Raw genomic sequence first — 14,249 nt, forward strand, 5'->3', positions numbered from 1 at the left:
GAACATTTGCTACGTGTCCCATAAATCAAGAATGGACTTTTATAGATAATTATTTTTTGATCTACCACTCAAGTCGGAGACTGATAAGGGAGTGGAATTGATCGCACACGGGCCTGTCTAAGAATAGGTAAGTATTATAGTGTGATATTTATCTAATTATCTAAATAGGTAATTAATAATTTACGGACTGAACTCTATGATAAAAGTTTAGATGACATTATGAAAAAGACACCAAGCGAAGTGCAATTTCACGGATGCTCAGTGGTGGAAGATGGATCTTGTTATTGACATATTATACAATTTATAACATTTATACATCATATCTATATAGATAATAATAAAATTTATGGCCTAGAGTTATAAATGGTTAAACAAATTTACAAGTTAGATATTTATAAGATTATTATTGTTTGACTGGTGTACCTACTGTATGCTACTGATGTGTGGTAGGTGTCGTAGGTGGTATCTACTGCACGAGTTAGTAAGAAATGCTCTTAATTTAAGAATAGAGTTTTATAAAGAAGTGGTTTTGGTAATAAAAGTATACTGAACAAATTAATTATACAATACAATTATTTATATAACACTTTAACAAAACTAAAAATTCATTAAATTTTAAAATAACGTGGTACCGCGTCGGTGATTGGCAACTATAAACACTTCTACGACTCAATGTTCGTATATATTATAATTAATTTGATTTGGGATAAGTGGAAGAATATAATATTAAGATTATCTACGTTAAATCCCAAACAATCCAGTTGATCTAAAATCTATCTTATGTATGGACTTGTGGTGGTCTAAACATTTATTTGAATATTTTGATATAGTATTCAATACTTTTACATAACAAATGATTGGGTATGATGGACATATTTTGCACGTATGTATTAAAATTGCCTATATAATGTGCCCTTATAAAATCTTAGATAAGTTGTTTGGAGGGCGGTTCTCATAATAATTATAATCCCTTCTCTATGGTGGTTCTTGTCACACTTGTTGAAATAATCAAAACAGTGATAGTAGGTAGATGGCGTTACCATTAAAGTTTCGAGTTTATAATACACATTGACCGATTATAAATAACATAAAATTAATAATTAATAACTCTAATAACTTGTAAACAAGTGTGCACCTAGTATCTACTACTTCACCAGAATGTTTCAAAAGGATTTCGAAGTTAATGCCACCGTTTTCCACAATTCCACATTGTACCCGACGTATCCATATTAGGGATATTATAAGTATAATAGGGATAAGGATATATTAAATAGTAACACTTGCAAACATATAACAACAAAATTATCTATCAGTCAGTTTGAGTTATAGATTATATACTTTGAGTATGAGTCTCCCGATTCTACGATAAACGGCTTTTCTAGATCGATTATAACTTTCTCATTATTGCCGTATATAATTTAAATATATTGGTTATGAACAAATTTAATTATGATTATGTGTGCTGTGTGGCAAATTTTTGAATAAATGAATCTGCTTAAAAAAAGATTTAGAATTTTGATTGAACAGGTTAAAAAAGATCTTGGGCCCTGGATTTAATACTAACCTATTATTTATTTATAAACTTATTTATACTTCAAATTATATATATTTATGCTATAATATAAAATAAAAAAATAAAAATCATACATTCACATTAACAAATTTACCGATAAAAACACTTGAGATAATTTTGTGAAAGTCCTTAAAGAATAGAGATTTGCAAATATGTCCTTAATTATTTCCATCAAATCTCGTCTTGCTTGTGTGCATGTATAAGTACTGTATATATTGAAACAGATATTTTGTAGATGTCATATTGCGATATTCTAGAGATGCCAAAGGCCACGTAGAGAGATATAACTTATATGGGCATCGATTATTATATTTGAATTGTAACTTTCATCACTTTCCAGTCCGACTTGAACATGACGTGCGGTTTTCAATGATAACAAAATATGTGACGTCAAGGTAATATAGTATTCTTTATGGGTTCAAACTCTCTTGTGTAGGAACTAGGAGTATGGACATTATATGGCTTTGTAGTTTGTGCGACCGTTTTTAGAACACATATTAATAAAAAAATGTGTGTATAATGTAAATAATTATGTATATTTGCGTCTGCGCATAGTAAAATATACAGCAGCATTATAAGTGGCACCGATCTCAGTTTCAAATGGTATTGAAAAAAATAAATCTGAAATTTTCGTTAAAAAATCCTTACATTTATACAATACTATTAATTGGTTATGTAATTTAAAAGTCAGAGCACTTACAAACTAAAAAATAGTATTAATAATTTCCTGTACACACTTTAACATGAATGTCTATTTACCTGATGTTACTGGTAAGTTAAACAATAATTATTAAATAAAGATAGCACCTTTTATCATAAAACGCTTTGGCATAACAAATCCATCACTCTTTGTGTCATATTAAATTAAATTTAATAATTGTCTAAGTAATCTCACAAAAATATGGGACACATTTTAGGGTACTATATTAAATATTATTTTATTACAATTTAAAATGTAATAGTGGCCCAATCACCAGGTCTGCCTATTATAAATATACAATTTTAGTGGCCCAATTACCGGGCCTACCTGTAATAAATATAAAATTTTAGTGGCCCAATTACCGTATACCTCTGGAAAAAAAGGTGAATTGTGGCCCAATTCCCGGGCGCCCATTTCAATCACATATCCAAATAACTATAATCCATAACTTGTATATATTAGGACCTAGGGGATATATGGACCAATGTGCAATCGTCTAACACACACCTTAATTAACTAATAAACTTATGCAGAGAGATCGACTACATTAAAACGTTATTTACTATATTTAGTATATTATATTATTATAGTATAACAATTTTGGTGATATTTTACTTATTATAACCTCAATTGATGTCACAGATTATTTATAGTTTTTCTATTATATTTTACTAATGTACAAATCCTATAGGTATATATTAATGTATACTATGCATTTAAAATTGTAAAATCTTCAATAGAAATAAATTGTAGTGATCGCCCTTTCGTCATCTCTTGAGACGCCCATGTTATATTTAAAAATGTATTGTTGTACTTCGAGACTTGGAGTAGGAACTTATACTTAACAAAGTACCTCTGGTCTTGAACATTTTAACAAAAAAAAATTAATAAACAATCGGCAGCCAACAGCCTATAGTATTGTTACGGCTATTGTAAACAATAATAATAATAAAGTGATCATAATATCACATACAACGCATATTTATACGTGTTATAAGGTGCATATAATGACCATCCTTAATACTGTATCATCAACATAAACATCAACAACAACAATTTTGCAATTTGTTTAATAAACATTTTTACAAATAAAGTGGCGGAAAACACTTAACGGTCGACAATTACCAAAAAAAAAAAACTTTATGGATAACGATAACATGGTACATGTATACAGGTATATTTAATTTGTGGGTTTATGATTGAATATTGATGAAGGAATAAATAACTAATTTATTTATAATTCAAAGCCATTTTTAATATTTTAATCAATTAAAAAAAAAAAAAAATTAAGATTTTTTTAGTTCATGATTTATATCAAATTGTATTATTCAAAGAAATTTTAAAATCAAATATAATAAATTAATAAGAATAAACTATTTCATACATATACAATTAAACTATTAATCATATGAAGGCGTAGCTATTATAGGTTTTCAATTTTGGGAGGGAGGAAGTAATCGATATTTAATTATTTTATAACGAGTTATAAGTAGCAGGAGCCTTCGTCACTCCCATCTCACCAAAAAATTATATTATTTCTTCATCAATATTATTATATTTAATTTTGTAGTGTAAAGTATGCGAGTAAAACTTCGGAGCACTAATAAATAATAATATATAATTTAAATATTTAATTGTTCAATTGGTTTATTATACATTTAAAAACTGCATAACGTATATTTTCTATGTTAAACTGCACATCTTGTATAAAAGATAGAGACAACCGTCAATCGGACTAATCAGAGCAAATACAGTTATGTGGAGTCCTTTACATTTCATCGTTTTTCATCAAATACTTAAATGGTGATGTATGATCGATTGAAATGTATATACAGGTATCGGCATACTATACCTACCTATTTATACAGTATATTATACATTACAAGTATAGATTGAACCTTTGTTAGGTATATACATAATAAAATAAATTACTACTAATAAATATTTTCGTTATTCAGCATTTTATACGCAGTTGTTCAAGGATAATGTAAACACATAATTCACATAATTAATAAAGAAATTTCTTTAAGTCATTAGTCAGTAAATTATTTATTAAATAAACATGTAAATTTTGAAGTACTGTATATTGTGAATTATTACTTCGAGCACTCTGAAATTTGAAACATCTGGGGTCTGTGGTATAGTGTAACAACTAACAATAAACAATTTTTATTTTACATTTATTTATATATATATACGTATATATTTACAAATATGTGTATTAAACGACTTACATACACAGTCGAAATAAGATATACAATACATATTATATAAAAACTAAACTCTTATAATATAATATGTATATAGGTAGTATACTATTATAATTTATAATAATTGTTGGATTGTGTATATAATATAATATATACATTAGGACTCTGTTAATATTTAAATACAATACAAGACACTATAATATATTACTTTAGTCTTTAATTTTAAGATAAATATTTTTTTAAGAAACAAATAGTATCAATAAAAGTCTTTTATCAGGCGTAGGTTTATGAGTGAGGATAGAATGATTTGAGCAAAGGGTGATTATTAAATAATGTAAATTTTACACATAAATATTTAAATGAAAATGGAACAATTGAAATATTTATGTAACACGAGTTTTTTATTTTTTGTTGTAATTCAAAACAAATAGCCAATAGGTATCAATAATACTATGAAATTGTATCGAATATTTATTTTCTCATTTTATAGACATAGTATTATTTTCAAAATATTTGTTTGTTTGTTTTTTTTTTTTTTTGAACTATTATTAGACATCTTAAAATTGTTGATCTAATTTTTTAAATTTTGCTCTACCAAAAAATTCGAAAATTTCAGACAAGGTTTTTATAAATTGGTAAATATACCTAGCAGTTTAATATATTTATATATTATTGAAAATAACTAGGCACTATTTTATTATAAGCATTTTAAGTTAAAATTTTGATAAAATTCGACAGAAACATAAAACATTGTATTATATACGAGTATAAATTATTTTATAGCTAAACAGTAAACATTGTTTTTTTTTTTTTAATTTATTTAAATACTTAATATAATAACAGATGTTAGTTCATTGACTAGAGGACATGTTATTTTATATAGGTACCTATATCCCATTCGGAAATAAACAATAAATATTAACTGTAACAATTAATTTAAAAATAAACTAAAAATTAAAGAAAAACGGACCTTATTCCTTATTAAAAACGCCAGTATTCTATATCCAAAATATTATATCGGTTGTGACATAGTGTCGATTATTACGATAAATGTATTGAAGTAATAAGTATGAATTCATACGTTTGTGACGTAGGCACTAAGACAGAACATCTGGTCGACTATTTGTGCAAACATAAAATAATAACACGATATAATAATAAACTATAAAGTCGTCAATGTAAAATCTATAAAGTCGTCTATATAAAAGTATAAAACCTATAAAATCGAACTACGTTCCTCAACTACAGTTGTAATGCAATCGATTATACGCTAAGTCCGCGGTACGTATTTTGTCATCGAAAACGGGCAATGACAATGGGATTGTTCAAATTGCAATAGTAGGTACTGATACTAATAATAAGCAATACTGATAGTGTATGCATAATGATTATGTATAAGAGATACAGGTGGCCGAATAGGCGAGACCGTTTTCGATCAAAAACTTACCCTTCCCTTTTCGACTGATTTTAAAAAAGGTCGATTCCCTTTTCAACCAAAATTATACCCTTTCCTTTTCGGCCAATTCACTTTTCTACCAAATTTAAAAATGACTGATCCCTTTTTCGACCAAAACAAACATTTTTGTAAAATTAATTTATATTAAAATACTCACACGTCTCACACCCTACATAGAGACTACAATAGGATTCTTGTGTATCTATTTATTATATAGTACTTACATTAATTTATAGGTTCGAGGTGCTTATGTGTCACCATGTACCATTTAGTGTGTTGTGTGTATACTTGGTACAATTTTCCTATAGGCCATAGGTGGTAACTATATTTATATAGTCGTAACATCTAAGAGATTCCAATATTTTAAGTATACAAAATCAGTTGAGTTAATTTTCAGTGATGAATATGATTGAACAGTATTTCTACATAGTCGCAACTGGACAGAGCATGAGTTACTTACTGTTAATTATTAATTAAACAATTTTTTTTTACACTACCTTTTTCTTAAAATCGATCAAATCTAGATCATTAATTTAAAGCTTAAGTATAAATACCTATACATTAGTATTAGTATAGGTACCTACATCAAATAAAATTGAATTATGAAAAAATTTCAACTTGATCAATTTATATGTGCCCTATATAGGTAGATTGATATAAGCTTTATTTCTACATGTCTACAACAGTACAATTATAAAATATTTACATATATCTTAATGATATAGGTTAATTTTTCTATAAAAAAAATATAATTCTTTTTTACTGTAATTGGGTTTAAATGTTTATAATTATTTAATAATTCAGAGTGACGTCAAAAACTTATTAAAAATATGAACTATAGTGAAGTGGGTACTTGATAAATTTCAATTTTTTTTAAACATAATACATAATATACATAATATATTATATTTTGTAATCTATAACAAATATCATTTAGATTTAAGTAAAGTAATTATAAATATTTTTTATGATTCTATTATAAAAAAAAATACGATAAACATTAAACTATAATCTATTATATAAAGTAAATGTAATTGTCTACTTATTGAAATACCGATAATTTGTTAAAATAATAACATCTCTAATTTATGGATTTTCAAAATTTAGTATGAGACATGAGTAGGTACATATTATCTTTACCTATATGTATTTCTTACTTACATAGTTTTCTGCCAAATAGTACCTACCGATAAAAATAAAACATACATTACATACATTGATAACTAAATAAAACATAATATTTTTCCTTATAAATTATATGGAAATATTTTATATGCTGCTCAACTCCTACTCCTGCCGCCCTCATTACAAACATGCCTTCTTATTAAAAATGTCTAGTTCTGCTTAAGTTTTGCATATATTGCAAATAAACCGAATGTTTGATGTTATTGCGTACACTTAATGAATATTAAATTGCATTACAATGTTGTCACATTCACCAAAATATATTATTTAATGATTAATTTGCTTTATTAATGAGTAGCCATTAGGTATAAAAATTACCTATTTCATATTTATCTACGAAATGTTTAGTATAATTTACATTGATGGATTATATTAATTTAAATAATTATACCTATTTGTGTCCTTAACTTTTAGTTTTTAATATTTATACGATTACCTATACTACGTTTACTTAGTAGTTGCTACATACCTATGTAATAATATTAGACGTTAGATTTTTCAGCTCCTACTCATTGTTAGGTTTGGTATAAACAATATAAAAATAATAAAAATCACTTTTCTGTAGAATAGTAAGTAAGTCACTGTATGGATGAGTTGAATTTGAATTTATTCAATTAGAAATCAGTGCATTTAAAAAAAAATGAGTGGATACTATATGTATCTGCAGTTCCGATTTATGAAAATATATTTAATAATTTGATGGATATTTATTAAATCAAATCAATAAATAAATATATAACACCCCAAAGGGTAACACTACAGTATATAAGTAAAAACTAAACTGATATACTAATTATATATTATATTATTTCATTTCTTAAAACTCATAAGCTAATGCCACGTGCCATAAAATATTATAAAATGGTGTGAATAGTTTCTTGGTATAAATAGATTAAAATTAGTCAAAATATTTAGACAATTTCTTTGTGTATAGAAAATGAAAAATTTACATAATGGCAAAAATATTCAAGTCCTTACGATTCGTGTTTTTTTGGTATATAACGTAATAACCAAAATGGTTATTTAATATTTATTGTTTAAATATTTTTTAGATTATTGGTAAAAATTAGAACTTAGAATTTCTTTAAACTAGTTTAAACAAATGTGGAATATATTATTGATATGTATATGTTCTCCGACTCCTTTCTTCATAATACCTACCGCATTTATTTATATTACGTTGTATTTATTTATACAAATTGTACATTAACTTATTTTATTTAAATAAAAGTAATATAAACTATCAATATAATTGCTTTTATAACAGCTAATGAAGAATCTTGATTTCATATTTAAATATTTCAACTTATAAAAAAAATACAAAGAAACAGCCTTTAAAAATGTCAAATGTCTTTAAGTAGGTAGCATAGTTACAATATTTTGAAAATAAAATCTTGTCTAGAAAATTTTAGTATAAATATTTGTTGTAAAAAATTTTAAATATAGTATTATATAGTCTCTACTGTTATTATTAATCATATCGATTTTTTTTCCAAAACTAGTTTTCAGTAAACGTAATAAATTTTCCAAAAAAAAGTAATAGCCACATAAAGATAAAATAATTATTTTTGGATATTTTTCTAAAGTGTCGAAATATTTATATACTATGTAAGTATAGGTATCTAATACTAACTATATGTGGTTTATTATAATATGGACTAAAGAACAAACAAGTAAATATTATTTTTACGAACGTTTAAAATTAATTTGAGATGAATATGGCAGAGTACCTAATATAGATATATAATATTTGGAAGGAAGTGTACCTATATAAAAAGTTTAAATTATACTGTGGTTTTCAAATGCCTACACACAGATAAAAATCAAATTGACAAGATATAATAGAAAACAGAGATGTTGCAGATGGTATGAGAGTAGATAGTAGGTTTATGCAAGCATACAAATCATATTCAAATGTCTTATTGACTCTTTGTAGCCTGATGGCTTACTTTATTGTAAATACATAATCCAATAAACAAATTCTTTTTTAAAAGCAAAAACATCTATCATATATACGTTTTATACTAATAAAAACGCATATATATCTTATAAATTGCGTTAATATTACTAGAAGTAATAACTTTCTTCGTTATTTAAAAATGTGTTATCATTTATCATACATTATAATATCTATTTTATTTAAGTATAAAACAAATCAATTATGTTTCTAACTTTTTTGAAATATTCGAATACTTTATATATATTTTAAAAAAAAATTGAATAAATACGTATATCATAAGAATAGGATAAAAAGGAGTTGAGTTTTCTTAGTGAATCATCCTGTATATCATTACTAATGATTCACTAACTGTCTATTTTTTTTAATGTATACATGTTTCAAAAAAAATGCTAAAACTCTAGAGGACGCCCTTGAAAATATTGTTTGCTTCATTTTTTTTGTAATAAATTTTTTATCTCAATAATCCCAATAATTCATATAACAGATCTGCGTCAACTATGACGTTTCTATTACTCTTGTTTTTGCTATTTCACTATAGTCACTGTTTGTGTGTGAAAGATATATATATATACATACCAACCTTATAGTGTCGCTTCTTCTCAAAACATAATAACATAGCTACTTATAATTAATTAAATTATATTTATATATATTGTTGTAAGATACAATGCGGAAATACAATATTTTGTATACAGCGATAATTTATTAATTTCTTATAGAATAAATAATTCTATATTCCGTCCGATATGTGATATGTCTATATTATTCTATAAAAAAAATTAACTTTTCCTGGTATTATCATGATGAATTATCAAAATATTTATCAAAAATAAAAACCATAACCATTTAACACTAAATTTGTTATTAATGAGTGACAATAATGTATATTTCTATACACTCAACTCGAATAACAACTTTAGTATTATAACTTATTATATAATTTATCTTTATTTAATACGTTTTATAATATACTTAAGATTGCAGAAAAACGAGACACGTCTGGTTTAGGTCAGATAGGATAATTACATTTATTATGTTATATCACAGGACCAGACGTGACCTGCAATTGTAGTCTACAATAGTTAGTCTAGGTAACTATAACTTATTTTTTATTAGCTTTCAACAGTAATTGCGTCAGACTTATTTACTAAGGGGCAATATGTTTTCAATGATCACTGAGGGGGGAGGACTACGATATTTAAATATTATCGTTCCCTCTCTACTTAATTTTGATAAACATAAATACTCTTAACAAAACAACAAAAAATAAATTATATTAATTATAATAGATTAATATAAATTAATTATATTCTAAATACCTTAGTAAATTATAAGCCACGATTTAAAATATTAAAAAAAGAACAATATATTAATTCATTCTACGTATATACAAATATATATTATATTATTATGTATAAGATTATAAAATGTATAGCAAAACAACATATAAGAGGATACTTGACTCCATAGTTCCAACTTCCAATGCAATGCTGCCTCTATAGCTCTCAAAAAAGTTATTTTATATAGGTAGATAGATACTTAACATAATAAAATAGCCTATAATAGTATAATTATAAATACGGAATTTATTCGATTTCAGCAATTACTCACACTCAAATTTTCATAAGACACGAATATCTGTAGTATAATGTTCCTAAATATACATTTTATGAATATAATGAATCATTTATATTATTATGATTTATTCAACTGTAAAACTGTTGCATAGTCGTAGGTGTCCCGAAAAGCTAAAACTCTTTAACGAGAAAACATTTCGATGCACCAAGCAAAATAATTATTATATTAATTAGGATATGATAAAAAAACTAATGTGATTTAACATAGACCTTATGCGATACTTCATAGCAGGTACGTGCTTATGGAGGAGGTGGCATTTGCCTTCCGTCGGCTTAAAACAATTTTTTTAATATAAAAATGAATATATTTTGATTATTTTTATGTATAAAATAATTATAATTAACATTTTTTATAATTCTTGAGTTAAAATGTGTGCTTACCTTAGCCCTCTATGAACACAGTCTACATAATATATGGCGATTTTCACCCCCCTATACATTTTACCGAGGGGGTAACATTTATATGGGGTACAATTCGTCGGTGATATCGGAACGTGTTGAAACTTTATCCCATTCACTAACTATACTGTCAAGTATAATACATTTATATCTAATTTAACTTTGTGGTCTAAATATATTTTTAAAAAATACACTTTATAAATAGTTCATACAAAACTTAAATAGCCGAGCCCAGATACTATTTCAGAAAACATGTTTGCTACAATTACTCACCTCTTTTGTAATACTGTGTATTATATGCAAATATTCAATAATCTAAATAAAACGATTTTAAAATTAATTTTCAATATAATAATAATCAATATTTTGAATTTTAGTATCATACTTGCAGATACTATATACCATAGCCAAAAGAAGTCATAATTTCTTGTTTTTTTTTATAATTTGAGTTTTGACACCAGTATTTATCTGCAAGTAGAAAATTCGGTAACATTTACCGTACTAATACATGCATGAAATGGAAACTAGGTATGCATCTTTTAACTTAAATAATATAAATTAATAACTTGTTTATAAAATATTTATATATAGTTGTATTCAATTGAATTAAACAACATAAACATTTATATACTATTTTGATAAAATCTTTACTAGAAGCTGCTGTAGAAGCCATATTTAACTGCAAACAACAATCAATATTACTGTATACTGTGATAATAATAAATAATAATAATATTGTATGCCAAATAAAATTAATATTATATTTTATAAAAATAGAACACCCGTTATGCATAATTTGATTATCGACACTTTGAAGGTTTTCGATTGAAAACTGACATAGCGTTTAATAAAACACATTCAAATATTTCGCTGATTTCGCGATAAAATAAAAATAGGCTTACACACATATAAAGAATATATATGGTTTGTCCAACAACTAGGTTAGTGTGTCATCAAACAAAAATCTTCGCATCACAATACTTTACAAGGCTCTGTTATTGTTGATTATTTTTTTTTAGTTGTTAATTTTTTTTGTCAGTTTCAAATTAAAGTAATCGTATACATTGTTTTGCAATCAACAATTAGGTCAAATTACTGCAAACTAGGTCAATTAGAAAAATATTTGCGATTTTCTAATAATAATTTAGATTTAACTTATAAGTATAAAAATGAACCATTAAATTTAGTTATAGTTTTGAATTATATCTTATTAGCTGTCACTAGGCGTAAACAATACTCGTTATTGACTTTTTTGTTATAAATGTTTGCGTGGTACATAAACTCTGTGCACATTTGAACAATAAATTACCTAGCTCCTATATATTGAAAGCATAAATGTGTAAATTTTTTTTAAATTATAATATTTTTTAAGAATTTATTAAATGTTAAAGTATGCACAAATAAAAACTCGATCCGACACTATATATATAAATGCATAATAGATGATAAAAGAGTCAATTGTAAATTTAATCATGATAAAATTAAATAAAATTTAGAAATCAGGACCATCAGTAATCAATAATATACCTATAGGTATATAGGTACTTAGAGACTATATTCTGTAAATAGCATGTCTATAGGATACACATGATGTAAACAGAAAATAGTTTGGATAAGTGTCTGGACATAAGAAATCATATAGATAAGTAATAGTATTAATTATTACATAATGTAACAGACTCAAAAAAATGAAATATTTTTACTATACTAAAGTATTAAGGCTATGATAATTGTTTATAACTTATGTTATATAATGCAGATTGCAGGTATAACTAGTAAATACTATTGTAAAATTATACTAAATTTTAATTATATAAAGTTTTTGTTGCAATATATATAAGTATATAAAATAACATCATAATAATATTATCTAAATAAAACACATACATTATATAGGAATCGTAAATGTTCTATTATAATATGTTATTTTGTATTATAAAGTATATATTATAGGTATGTAACAATTAAATAAATGTATTTTTTATCAGTCACTACCGCAACTATTATAGGTGGAGCATAATATATATTATACAACCGCATGCATGCAGGATGGTTTATCAAGCCCTTTTTTCTTTAATAATAATGTATTTATTTTAATTCTGATTTTTTAAATTTTTTACTTGTATATTTAAGGACCTACAGATTTCAAATGATTGGATTTTTTATGCCATTTAAGGAAAGGCAACTTCCTTTTTTTGTACTTTTTTAAGCAGTCAACATTACTATTTTGAAAATATTGTTCCATACAAATTATTTAAATTTATTGTAACAAGTAGTTTATTATGAGTTATTAAAATATAGTGTAATGATATATACCTAATATATATAGCTTATTTAACCTAGAAATATCATAATATTATAAAATATAAAGGAAAAAAAATATTAAATAGTTACTTTATTACTTATAATCGCAAAACTATCCCTATTATATTATAATATATACATACATCTATAATTATAAGATGGCTAAATCGATATTATTATCGATAATTCGATTTGGTTTTTAAAAATGTTGTATGGTAATTTAAAAAGAATATTTTAAGCGTGAGAGTATAATGGAATAATTACGCCATAAGTCCATAAACGAATGAGTTTAAAATGAATATTTATACAAAATTGGGGGTAGACACTATACCATATATCTATGTTTTTTTTTTATCTTTATAAAATAAGAAGGAAAGAATTGCTTTTTAAATCTAAATAGGAATTAATGTATTAATCTAAATTATTCAGATACATACCTATACCTTTTGTAACCCAACAACCAATCAAAATCTTCCACAGGAAGTAACATGATAAATGTTAGTAGTAATATAACCTTTACTATTTGTAGCCACCATGCAATAATATAACTTGTAACTTATACGACACTTACGTAACTAAGTAACGTATCACGTATGCCGAAAACGCTTTGTTTCTATATGTATTAAAATTCTAAAATATAGTTTTTTGATTACAATAATAGTGCAAATTTTCACTATATTATTCTTTGGAAGTTAATATATATATATATAAGAAATAAAAATAATTTATTTTGTTTTGATAATTTTAATAATACAATTTATCCAAAACTAAAATAAATAAGATTTATTGTAAATTTAAAAAAAATATTAGGTATACATATACAAA

The sequence above is a fragment of the Aphis gossypii genome, chromosome 1 (genome assembly GCF_020184175.1).
Source record: "Aphis gossypii isolate Hap1 chromosome 1, ASM2018417v2, whole genome shotgun sequence".
Taxonomy (NCBI): Eukaryota; Metazoa; Arthropoda; class Insecta; order Hemiptera; family Aphididae; genus Aphis; species Aphis gossypii.